Raw genomic sequence first — 12770 nt, 5'->3', positions numbered from 1 at the left:
GTTTATGGAAGCCATATGCTCCAACTTCGCAGCGGACAAGAAGGGATGACTATTGAAAATATCTGGGTTCGATTCCTAGCGAAACCTTTTTTTCAGATGTTTAAAGCTGATAAAGACGTCTAGAGGCTGTTTGTGGAAGCCAAATGCTCCAACTTCACAGCCGACAAGATAAGATTGTCGAAAATTCCTGGGTTCGATTCCTAGCGAAACCTTTTTTTCAGATGTTTAAAGCTGATAGAGACGTCTAGAGGCTGTTTGTGGAAGCCATATGCTCCATTTTCGCAGCCGACAAGAAAATAAGATTATCGGAAATTCCAGGGTTCGATTCCTAGCGAAACTTTTTTTTCAGATGTTGAAAGGAGACGTCTAGAGGCTGTTTGTGGAAGCCATATGCTCCAACTTCGCAGCAGACAAGAAGGGATGACTGTTGAAAATTTCCGGGTTTGATTCCCGGTGAAACCTTTTTTGGCAGATGTTTTAAGCTGATAGACGTCTAGAGGCTGTTTGTGGAAGCCATATGCTTAAACTTCACAGCGAACAAGAAAAGACGATGGTTGGATATTTCTGGGTTCGATTCCCCGGATAAATCTTTTATTGCAGAAGTTAAAATCTGATAGAGACGTCTAGAGGCTGTTTGTGGAAGCCAAATGCTCCAACTTCACAGCCGACAAGATAAGATTGTCGAAAATTCCTGGGTTCGATTCCTAGCGAAACCTTTTTTTCAGATGTTTAAAGCTGATAGAGACGTCTAGAGGCTGTTTGTGGAAGCCATATGCTCCATTTTCGCAGCCGACAAGAAAATAAGATTATCGGAAATTCCAGGGTTCGATTCCTAGCGAAACTTTTTTTTCAGATGTTGAAAGGAGACGTCTAGAGGCTGTTTATGGAAGCCATATGCTCCAACTTCGCAGCGGACAAGAAGGGATGACTATTGAAAATATCTGGGTTCGATTCCTAGCGAAACCTTTTTTTCAGATGTTTAAAGCTGATAGAGACGTCTAGAGGCTGTTTGTGGAAGCCAAATGCTCCAACTTCACAGCCGACAAGATAAGATTGTCGATAATTCCTGGGTTTGATTCCTAGCGAAACCTTATTTTCAGATGTGTAAAGCTGATAAGACACGTCTAGAGCCTGTAGTGGAAGCCATATGCTCCAACTTCACAGCCGACAAGAAAATAAGATTATCGGAAATTCCAGGGTTCGATTCCTAGCGAAACTTTTTTTTCAGATGTTGAAAGGAGACGTCTAGAGGCTGTTTGTGGAAGCCATATGCTCCAACTTCGCAGCAGACAAGAAGGGATGACTGTTGAAAATTTCCGGGTTTGATTCCCGGTGAAACCTTTTTTGGCAGATGTTTTAAGCTGATAGACGTCTAGAGGCTGTTTGTGGAAGCCATATGCTTAAACTTCACAGCGAACAAGAAAAGACGATGGTTGGATATTTCTGGGTTCGATTCCCCGGATAAATCTTTTATTGCAGAAGTTAAAATCTGATAGAGACGTCTAGAGGCTGTTTGTGGAAGCCATATGCTCTAACTGCCCAGCCGACAAGAAAAGAATATCGTTTAAAATTCCTAGGTTCGATTCCTAGCGAATTTTTTTTTCAGATGTTAAAGCTGATGGAGACGTCTAGAGACTGTTTATGGAAGCCATATGCTCCAACTTCGCAGCGGACAAGAAGGGATGACTGTTGAAAATTTCCGGGTTTGATTCCCGGTGAAACCTTTTTTGTCAGATGCTTTAAGCTGATAGACGTCTAGAGGCTGTTTGTGGAAGCCATATGCTTAAACTTCACAGCGAACAAGAAAAGACGATGGTTGGATATTTCTGGGTTCGATTCCCCGGATAAACCTTTTATTGCAGAAGTTAAAATCTGATAGAGACGTCTAGAGGCTGTTTGTGGAAGCCATATGCTCTAACTTCCCAGCCGACAAGGAAAGAAGATTGTCGGAAATTCCAGGGTTCGATTCCTAGCGAAATCTTTATTTCATATGTGTTAAGCTGAAAGAGACGTCTAGAGGCTGTTTGTGGAAGCCATGTGCTCCAACTTCGCAGCGGACAAGAAAATATGATTGTTGACAATTCCCAGGTTCGATTCCTAGCGAAACCTTTTTTCAGATGTTGAAAGGAGACGTCTAGAGGCTGTTTGTGGAAGCCATATGCTTAAACTTCACAGCGAATAAGAAAAGACGATGGTTGGATTTTTCTGGGTTCGATTCCCCGGATAAACCTTTTATTGCAGAAGTTTAAAGCTGATAGAGGCTTCTAGAGGCTGTTTGTGCAAGCCATATGCTCCAACTTCGCAGCGGACAAGAAGGGATGACGGTTGAAAATTTCTGGGTTCGATTCCTAGCGAAACCTTTTTTTCAGATGTTTAAAGCTGATGGAGACGTCTAGAGGCTGTTTGTGGAAGTCATATGCTCCAACTTCGCAGCGGACAAGAAAATATGATTGTTGATAATTCCTAGGTTCGATTCCTAGCGAAACTTTTTTTTCAGATGTTGAAAGGAGACGTCTAGAGGCTGTTTGTGGAAGCCATATGCTTAAACTTCACAGCGAAAAAGAAAAGACGATGGTTGGATTTTTCTGGGTTCGATTCCCCGGATAAACCTTTTATTGCAGAAGTTAAAATCTGATAGAGACGTCTAGAGGCTGTTTGTGGAAGCCATATGCTCTTACTTCCCAGCCGACAAGGAAAGAAGATTGTCGGAAATTCCAGGGTTCGATTCCTAGCGAAATCCTTATTTCATATGTGTTAAGCTGATAGAGGCGTCTAGAGGCTGTTTGTGGAAGCCATGTGCTCCAACTTCGCAGCGGACAAGAAAATATGATTTTTGACAATTCTCAGGTTCGATTCCTAGCGAAGCCTTTTTTTCAGATGTTGAAAGGAGACGTCTAGAGGCTGTTTGTGGAAGCCATATGCTTAAACTTCACAGCGAATAAGAAAAGACGATGGTTGGATTTTTCTGGGTTCGATTCCCCGGATAAACCTTTTATTGCAGAAGTTTAAAGCTGATAGAGGCGTCTAGAGGCTGTTTGTGCAAGCCATATGCTCCAACTTCGCAGCGGACAAGAAGGGATGACGGTTGAAAATTACTTGGTTCGATTCCTAGCGAAACCTTTTTTTCAGATGTTTAAAGCTGATGGAGACGTCTAGAGGCTGTTTGTGGAAGTCATATGCTCCAACTTCGCAGCGGACAAGAAAATATGATTGTTGATAATTCCTAGGTTCGATTCCTAGCGAAACTTTTTTTTCAGATGTTGAAAGGAGACGTCTAGAGGCTGTTTGTGGAAGCCATATGCTTAAACTTCACAGCGAACAAGAAAAGACGATGGTTGGATTTTTCTGGGTGCGATTCCCCGGATAAACCTTTTATTGCAGAAGTTTAAAGCTGATAGAGGCGTCTAGAGGCTGTTTGTGCAAGCCATATGCTCCAACTTCACAGCCGACAAGAAAATAAGATAGTCAGAAATTCCAGGGTTCGATTCCTAGCGAAATCTTTTTTTCATATGTGTTAAGCTAAAAAAGACGTCTAGAGGCTGTTTGTGCAAGCCATGTGCTCCAACTTCGCAGCGGACAAGAAAATATGATTGTTGACAATTCCTAGGTTCGATTCCAAGCGAAACCTTTTTTTCAGATGTTGAAAGGAGACGTCTAGAGGCTGTTTGTGGAAGCCATATGCTTAAACTTCACAGCGAACAAGAAAAGACGATGGTTGGATTTTTCTGGGTTCGATTTCCCGGATAAACCTTTTATTGCAGAAGTTTAAAGCTGATAGAGGCGTCTAGAGGCTGTTTGTGGAAGCCATATGCTCCAACTTCGCAGCGGAAAAGAAAATATGATGGTTGACAATTCCTAGGTTCGATTCCTAGCGAAACCTTTTTTTCAGATGTTGAAAGGAGACGTCTAGAGGCTGTTTGTGGAAGCCATATGCTTAAACTTCACAGCGAACAAGAAAAGACGATGGTTGGATTTTTCTGGGTGCGATTCCCCGGATAAACCTTTTATTGCAGAAGTTTAAAGCTGATGCGTCTAGAGGCTGTTTGTGCGAGCCATATGCTTCAACTTCGCAGCGGACAAGAACGGATGACTGTTGAAAATTTCTGGGTTCGATTCCTAGCGAAACCTCTTTTTCAGATGTTGAAAAGAGACGTCTAGAGGCTGTTTGTGGAAGCCATATGCTTAAACTTCACAGCGAATAAGAAAAGACGATGGTTGGATTTTTCTGGGTTCGATTCCCCGGATAAACCTTTTATTGCAGAAGTTTAAAGCTGATAGAGGCGTCTAGAGGCTGTTTGTGCAAGCCATATGCTCCAACTTCACAGCCGACGAGAAAATAAGATTGTCGGAAATTCCAGGGTTCGATTCCTAGCGAAATCTTTTTTTCATATGTGTTAAGCTGAAAGAGACGTCTAGAGGCTTTTTGTGGAAGCCATATGCTCCAACTTCGCAGCGGACAAAAAAATATGATTGTTGACAATTCCCAAGTTCGATTCCTAGCGAAACCTTTTGTTCAGATGTTGAAAGGAGACGTCTAGAGGCTGTTTGTGGAAGCCATATGCTTAAACTTCACAGCGAATAAGAAAAGACGATGGTTGGATTTTTCTGGGTTCGATTCCCCGGATAAACCTTTTATTGCAGAAGTTTAAAGCTGATAGAGGCTTCTAGAGGCTGTTTGTGCAAGCCATATGCTCCAACTTCGCAGCGGACAAGAAGGGATGACGGTTGAAAATTTCTGGGTTCGATTCCTAGCGAAACCTTTTTTTCAGATGTTTAAAGCTGATGGAGACGTCTAGAGGCTGTTTGTGGAAGTCATATGCTCCAACTTCGCAGCGGAAAAGAAAATATGATGGTTGACAATTCCTAGGTTCGATTCCTAGCGAAACCTTTTTTTCAGATGTTGAAAGGAGACGTCTAGAGGCTGTTTGTGGAAGCCATATGCTTAAACTTCACAGCGAACAAGAAAAGACGATGGTTGGATTTTTCTGGGTGCGATTCCCCGGATAAACCTTTTATTGCAGAAGTTTAAAGCTGATGCGTCTAGAGGCTGTTTGTGCGAGCCATATGCTTCAACTTCGCAGCGGACAAGAACGGATGACTGTTGAAAATTTCTGGGTTCGATTCCTAGCGAAACCTCTTTTTCAGATGTTGAAAAGAGACGTCTAGAGGCTGTTTGTGGAAGCCATATGCTTAAACTTCACAGCGAATAAGAAAAGACGATGGTTGGATTTTTCTGGGTTCGATTCCCCGGATAAACCTTTTATTGCAGAAGTTTAAAGCTGATAGAGGCGTCTAGAGGCTGTTTGTGCAAGCCATATGCTCCAACTTCACAGCCGACGAGAAAATAAGATTGTCGGAAATTCCAGGGTTCGATTCCTAGCGAAATCTTTTTTTCATATGTGTTAAGCTGAAAGAGACGTCTAGAGGCTTTTTGTGGAAGCCATATGCTCCAACTTCGCAGCGGACAAAAAAATATGATTGTTGACAATTCCCAAGTTCGATTCCTAGCGAAACCTTTTGTTCAGATGTTGAAAGGAGACGTCTAGAGGCTGTTTGTGGAAGCCATATGCTCCAACTTCACAGCCGACAAGAAAAGAAGATTGTCGAAAATTGCTGGGTTCGATTCCTAGCGAAACCTTTTTTTAGATGTTTAAAGCTGATTTAGACGTCTAGAGGCTGTTTGTGGAAGCCATATGCTCCAACTTCGCAGCGGACAAGAAAATATGATTGTTGACAATTCCTAGGTTCGATTCCTAGCGAAACCTTTTTTTCAGATGTTTAAAGCTGATGGAGACGTCTAGAGGCTGTTTGTGGAAGTCATATGCTCCAACTTCACAGCCGACAAGAAAATAAGACTGTCGAAAATTCCAGGGTTCGATTCCTAGCGAAATATTTTTTTCATATGTGTTAAGCTGATAGAGACGTCTAGAGGCTGTTTGTAAAAGCCATATGTTTCAACTTCTCAGCCGACAAGAAAAGAAGATTGTAGAAAATTCCTGGGTTCGATTCCTAGCGAAACCTTTTTTTCAGATGTTCAAAGCTGATAAAGACGTCTAGAAGCTGTTTGTGAAAGCCATATGCTCCAACTTCGCAGCGGACAAGAAGATTGTCGAAAATTCCTGGGTTTGATTCCTAGCGAAACCTTTTTTTCAGATGCGTAAAGCTGATAAGACACAGCTAGAGCCTGTAGTGGAAGCCATATGCTCCAACTTCATAGCCGACAAGAAAAGAAGATTGTCGAAAATTGCTGGGTTCGATTCCTAGCGAAACCTTTTTTTCAGATGTGTAAAGCTGATAGAGACGTCTAGAGGCTGTTTGTGGAAGTCATATGCTCCCAACTTCGCAGCCGACAAGAAAAGACGATTGTCGAAAATTCCTGGGTTCGATTCCAAGCGAAACCTTTTTTACAGATGTGTAAAGCTGATAAGAGATGTCTTGAGGCTGTTTGTGGAAGCCATATGTTCCAACTTCCAGCGGACAATAAAAGATGATTGTTAAAAATTCCTGGGTTCGATTCCCGACTTAACCTTTTATTGCAGAAGTTAAAAGCTGATAAAGACGACTAGAGGCTGTTTGTGGAAGCCCTATGCTACTTCTTGGAAACTAAAATACAATCATGATTTTTTTATCGTTTAGTTCGATTCCGAACACAACCTTTTTTTTAACGATTCAAAAGGGCGGTAGCGATAAGATGCTGTTATATTTTATCTCGTGAGATTTCAGTTTTATGATTTATGCGTAATTATTCATGTATTTTTTATCCACAACACAATACATAAATAATTAATTAAATACAATACAGCTTATAGTGACAACCAGAAACGAACAGTGCCCGTGAACTTGCCCTGACTCACTAGAAAATTCGTGTTGAGTCGGGGCAACTATAATGCCATTAACAAATTTATAGACATTTAAGCAACGTTTCTTACGTGGTAATTTTGATATTTTGGCCCTGTATTCTTATTGAATAGTTAACATTATTTGTGTTTGAATTTGGAATTCACTAATATATTTATGGGTTTACATTTAAGCTATCACCAATGTCAAATTCGGTTTAGAGGCTTGTCTAATTTTGTAAGCAGTATGGGTGTAATTTGACATTGGGATAAGCGTTGAAAGAAGTTAATTCGTATTTCAAAATCGTGAAATAAATATATTATGATATCTTTGTACAAACATAGTTTTTTTTAATTTGTTTTCCATGAGATTTGTTATTTCTTTGTGCGAAACAAAAAAAGGACTTGTGGTCTAAAATGGTTTCGGGTATGTGGAGGAGCTTTCAACGATTATATTATGCATGTAGTGGGATATTATGCATGTAGTGGGATATTTTAAATGTTAATTTTCTTTTACTTATGTGTAGTTAGAAAAATTATATAGAACTATAAACCTTTAATAGTTTGATTTGCTATGACCAATGAAATATGAACTGTGACAATTTTTTTCGAGAAACTTTATGCTCGAAGCAAATGAAGGTTTTTCCTTATTTAAATAATTATGTTTTCTTTCAGATTCCTGGTATCTTAAAACATATTCCTTTCTCTATCTGTACCCTTTGGTGCATAGAGCATCGCATTAGTACTTCAATTACTTAATCATTAAAACAAATCAATTCTTTTTTGTTTCCTAAAATAATCCTATGTGCAATTTTTATCTCCATAGATATTTTTGAAGCTGTGGGTCTATTTTTCTACTCAATATTATTGTATGTTCGTTTTATTTCATAATTAATAACCGTACATTGTTTTTTTAGGCCGATTCTCCATATCAGTTTTATTATTAATTAATTTTTTTTTTTTCATAGGTGTTTAATACTTTAAACATTTAGGTTATCCAGAGAATACTTTTATTTTCGTCCAAATATCCACTATTGATACTTAAACTGTGTACAAATTATGTTTTACCGTAGATTTTAAGCTTTTAATGTGCTTTTAATACGCATTACTGTTATATTATATTGTATTTTTTTCTTAGATGTTATAATGATCTTAACACTTATTTCTGTATTGCATTTTGTTTATGTATTTAATGTGGTTTCCCTAAATACAACATTCTTGATTGAAATTTTAATGTTTTGGCGAAATGTTAATAGTATATTTAATGCTCTCAATTACAAAATAATACAACTAATGTTTTTTTTAACTTGTTTTGTTTTCAAAATAATTTTACGAGGAAAAAGCCAACTCACCTCCACTCCTTATTCGCGGTGTCGAGGCTTCACACAAGCAGCCGTGTCCAGTTCGGGGTAGCACCTTCGTCGGAATTCGGAACATTGTGGACTTAGGTCACCGACCAAGAAAAAAACCCAGGTAAAAATACTAAAAGTTTTTGGATTTCATTTGAAAGTATTTTATGAAACGCATTTTTTTTCTAGGTTTATTATTGTAGGTTGTTATTGACATATTAATAAAGCTAACCTGGACACCAGAGGCCTCGATCCTTTAGGGGCCCCAGTTCGACAAGTTCTTAGTCAAAAACTGGCATTCCAGAAAAGTGAAAATACTGTGTTTAGTATTTTAATTAGGGGCTCCAACCTCGGAGGGAGCCGTGGCTTAAAAAAATGCTAACTACAGATTTTTTTCGTACCTTTAACAAAGTGAATCCAATGCCCGGGTCAATTCATTGCTTTAAATCCAATTTGCGTAAAACTATGAAACTCGCAAATTTTTAAATAAAAATAATAGGCGCAAATTAAATTGCATAGACATACTGATTATGATAAATATCAATAAAATTCAGCAAATTCAACATATAATATGTACATTCTCACTGAAATAAGTGCTTATGGTGAAATGACTCTTGAAAATTACGTTTTTAAAGGCGCAATTTTCTTCGTTGGCCGAGGCGTTAAAGGGACCTGGGTTCACCAAGTTTATATGTCTGCTGGTCTATTTTATAATTTCAAAGTACCTAAGTATATATGTAAAAGAAGTTTTTGTTTTTTCTCAGTTACCACAAGGGGACTCCTGACTCCCGGGATCCTGGGGGCCCTGGGTCTCTTAATGGGACCCGGAATACTATGAAGCCGTTGTTGCGGTGAAGCGGTCTTCACTGCGCCGTGTTTGCGTTCTTGCATGTTTGCGATAAAGTAACTATTTTTAATTAATATTTATTTATTTTATTTTATTAGTGTACACAGCATTTATAAACATAAATACATTTAACATAAGTATTCTATTACAAAATTATGAAATAATATACAAACAATATTATTGTACATACTGAACAGTTGTTGTATGTATTGTACAGTATTATAATACTATGCGATACATTATCTTAACATACTAAAGTATAAAAAAATAATATAATGCAGTAAATTGGAAATGAATATCAAAAATCATAAATTCTTAATTTGTTAGTATTGTTGCAATGTATATTGAAAATGAAAAATCTAGTCATCCTTATTGTATAATTAACATGTATTTATTAATATATTTCTTTTTAACTTTTTACAAATTAACATAAATATTAAAACAGCAGACAGCATTCTAAACTATTTCTGTAATGGCAAATTTAAACTTGATTTGGCTTGTGCGAAAAATGTCAATACAACTGACCTAGCTCCCAAAACTACGCAATCTTGGAATTAGTGAATTAATAGCATAATTTGTTGCAGCAATTTCTATATGAAATGGCGCATTATGTCTAGTAGTCCAAACAAATATTCGGAACTAATAATGTGCAAATATGTAGTTCTATCGACACCATTCGATTTTTTTCCACAAAATTTATTTTCCATTATAAATTTAAAAAATCATACTCTTCGGACCTGAGAAGGGACCTTTTCTTACCTAAATCTGTACCGTAATGGTGCACAAGTCCCTGCATTGATTCGCCAATTGTCTATCAATTGTGATATGAAACTAATTTTGTTTTCCCTTTTTTTCATAGTTCACCAGAGCGCGGAGTACTCTCGTCGAGAGATGTCTCGTTTCGTAGTTCACTCGAGAGATCTTGTGAGGCGGTCTCTACTCGAGCAAATGAAGAGATGAATCAAGACTGACCTATGAACAACTAATCAATGAACAATCTTAAGACTGACCATGTTAATATGTATTTTGTCATATTTTAATATTAAGAATTATCCTTTCATTTAAATAGTAAATACAAAATTACGTTTAAAATCATCACTTTCCAGAGGTCTCTTAAGTCAGGTCCGCGTGCCGTAGTTCAGACATGAACTGCAGACGAACTGTCAACCTCTGGGACCTGATGCCATGTAAACTGAACAAATCCAGTGAGGGTAGTATCCGCAGTACCTATATGACCCAGTCAGTTGTTAAAACTTCCAATTTATTTATTCTTATTCACTAACCTTACATTCAATTACCGATGTAATCTTTCGTCTGTCAAACTGCGAAACAAAACATCAATATTTATTTTTAATGTTTTACTTTTTATAAAAAAACGAGCTCAACCCGGCAATGCTTTGCTATTTCTAGATTTGAGTATATACTTGTAAATAGATTAAATAAACACAATCGAAAGTTTGATATCAATAATTGTATTTAGTTCAAATTTAAATATGTAGTAATAGGTATTTGCATGTCGCACCTTAAAATATGCCTAACTAAAATAGACGAAATCGACTTTTCGTTGTCCCGTTTTCAGCACCTCAAAACCGAACCGATTTTGTTTTTTTTAAAATGAAATTTTCTCTATTATTAAGTTTAAAGTTTTTCAACAATAGTGATCATGTATCATGTTTGTATTTCGTGCGCCCGAAGACAGCGGATAAACCTATGCAATTTTATGAGTTTTTGGATGGTTCTAGTTCCCATAGTTAACTATTTTTATAAAAAAAAACAACAATACAGGCACGCTTATAGTAAATATCTATAGTGTGTAAAAAAATCACTGCTCTAGTACCATACTCCAGGGAGAAAATACGAAAATATGTTTGTATGAAGAAAAGTCAGACCGCATTTCTTCTTAACCACCACCCGGGTTTTGACGTGAGCTTGACATTTGTCTTGAAACAAAAATGCCTGATTGTGTCGTGAAAGCGTGTTCAAAACGTTCGGATAAACGTAAAAACTATCTCTTGATTAAAAGAAACTAATATAATTTAATTTTCTTAAACTTGTACGCGACAAACGGTCAGCGCTTTTTATATTGACAAATCTTTTACAGTAAGTGGAACTCCAATTATCCAAACTCTCCGAATCCGAAATATTGTATAATGTATCCATGTTAAAAATAGAAATCATTGGAAGAAAAATAATGTTTTATACCAACTTTAAAAAAACTTATTATTACAAGACTTTTTAGAAATATTAATTTTTCATTAAATTTATCCATAAAAAAATAAATTTTATTAAACTGCATACATAACATCCATTTTATTTATAATTTGGTCTATTTTTAATTTTAAAAATTTCGTCATTATTGGTGTCACATCTGAAAGATGTTTAGTGTAATATTTTTTTTATTTTATGAACTGTATATATATTTTGATCTCTTTTACTGTTTGTTAACTGAAAATAAATTTAAAAAAAAATTTAAGCCTTACGGTATCTTTAATGGAAAACTAATAATATTTTGCGCTTGTCAAAATGTTTGTAGACAAGGACTGGGTTTCAACCCCAGGGTATTACTTAAATTAACTATTCAAAATATAGATGGAGAACATTTTAGAGAAGGGGATATGGAAATTCAGGCATTTAAAGGTCTTACAACTTGCGTACTAGACTTGCGAACACCTCAAAATATATTTTATTTAGTGTGCAGGTAAAATAATTAAGTCAGATAAATCTCACCCGCATCATTAAAGGTCTCGGCTCGTTTACTTAACTAAAATCAACCGATGGAAGAATGGAAGGTATATGGATGTTAAAACGTAGGCAGAATGTTTACTTTTACACAGTGTGTAAAGTTGTTTGTTAAACTCGTCAATGAAAAGTCGTAAACCAGGTAAATGCCTAGACTTCCGTATTCCTTCACTTAAATGTTCTAGAGAATGTTATTTAAAATTAATATTTGTTGTATTCAAAATGTCTGCATATATAATATTGTAAGTGTTTTGTCAAATAAATGATTTTAGTAAAACATGCCATGTGTTGAAAGCCATGTGTTGCAAGGATTTTGTACCAAACTTCGTTGACTTCACATGTCCAATATGAATTTTGTTTTGTGATCGGATACTGTTGTACTGCACTGATGGATGGCATTTCTTAAAGGCAGGCTTGCTATTACTGATATCTGCTATTACCTCAGTAATGTAGCGGTTACCGGTTTGCTATGAAACCCTAATTAATCTATCTTCTTTTGACGGAACCCCATCTCCACAATAAAAAAGTAAATAAGCAAAAATGATATTTTTAAGACGCATGATACTCGTACCTTATCGTTTACATTCTTGTTGTAATGTTCAACTTGAAAAGATATACTACTCTGAATTTAAAATCTACGAAATACTGCACGTATTTCGTGCAAAGAATGAAATTTTTCAGTTTTACTTATACTATTATAGTGCTATCACTAAAATTAGGTTTAGTGTTCGACAAATGAATACGGAGACCTGGAGCGGCATCAGAACCATGAAAGTCTTCTCAACAACTGCTGGGTGTTAATCTTTAAATCCAATCCAAAATTAGTTCAAGTATGAATCAGCTAATTCGAATTTTTATTTAAGAGAGGATGAATTCTTAATATCGATCAAATTGTCATACCCGACACAGTTAATATTGATGGTTTAGTCTTATTTACGGAGGGATTTTGAACCCAGTCGATGTCCTGTAATTCCTCTGGGAAATATTATATCAAGGACT

The sequence above is a fragment of the Micrasema longulum genome, unplaced genomic scaffold (genome assembly GCF_059751315.1).
Source record: "Micrasema longulum isolate JH-2025_06_02 unplaced genomic scaffold, ASM5975131v1 h1tg000376l, whole genome shotgun sequence".
NCBI lineage: Eukaryota > Metazoa > Arthropoda > Insecta > Trichoptera > Brachycentridae > Micrasema > Micrasema longulum.
The sequence above is the reverse complement of the archived record's forward strand: the minus strand, read 5'-3'. Positions refer to the sequence as shown.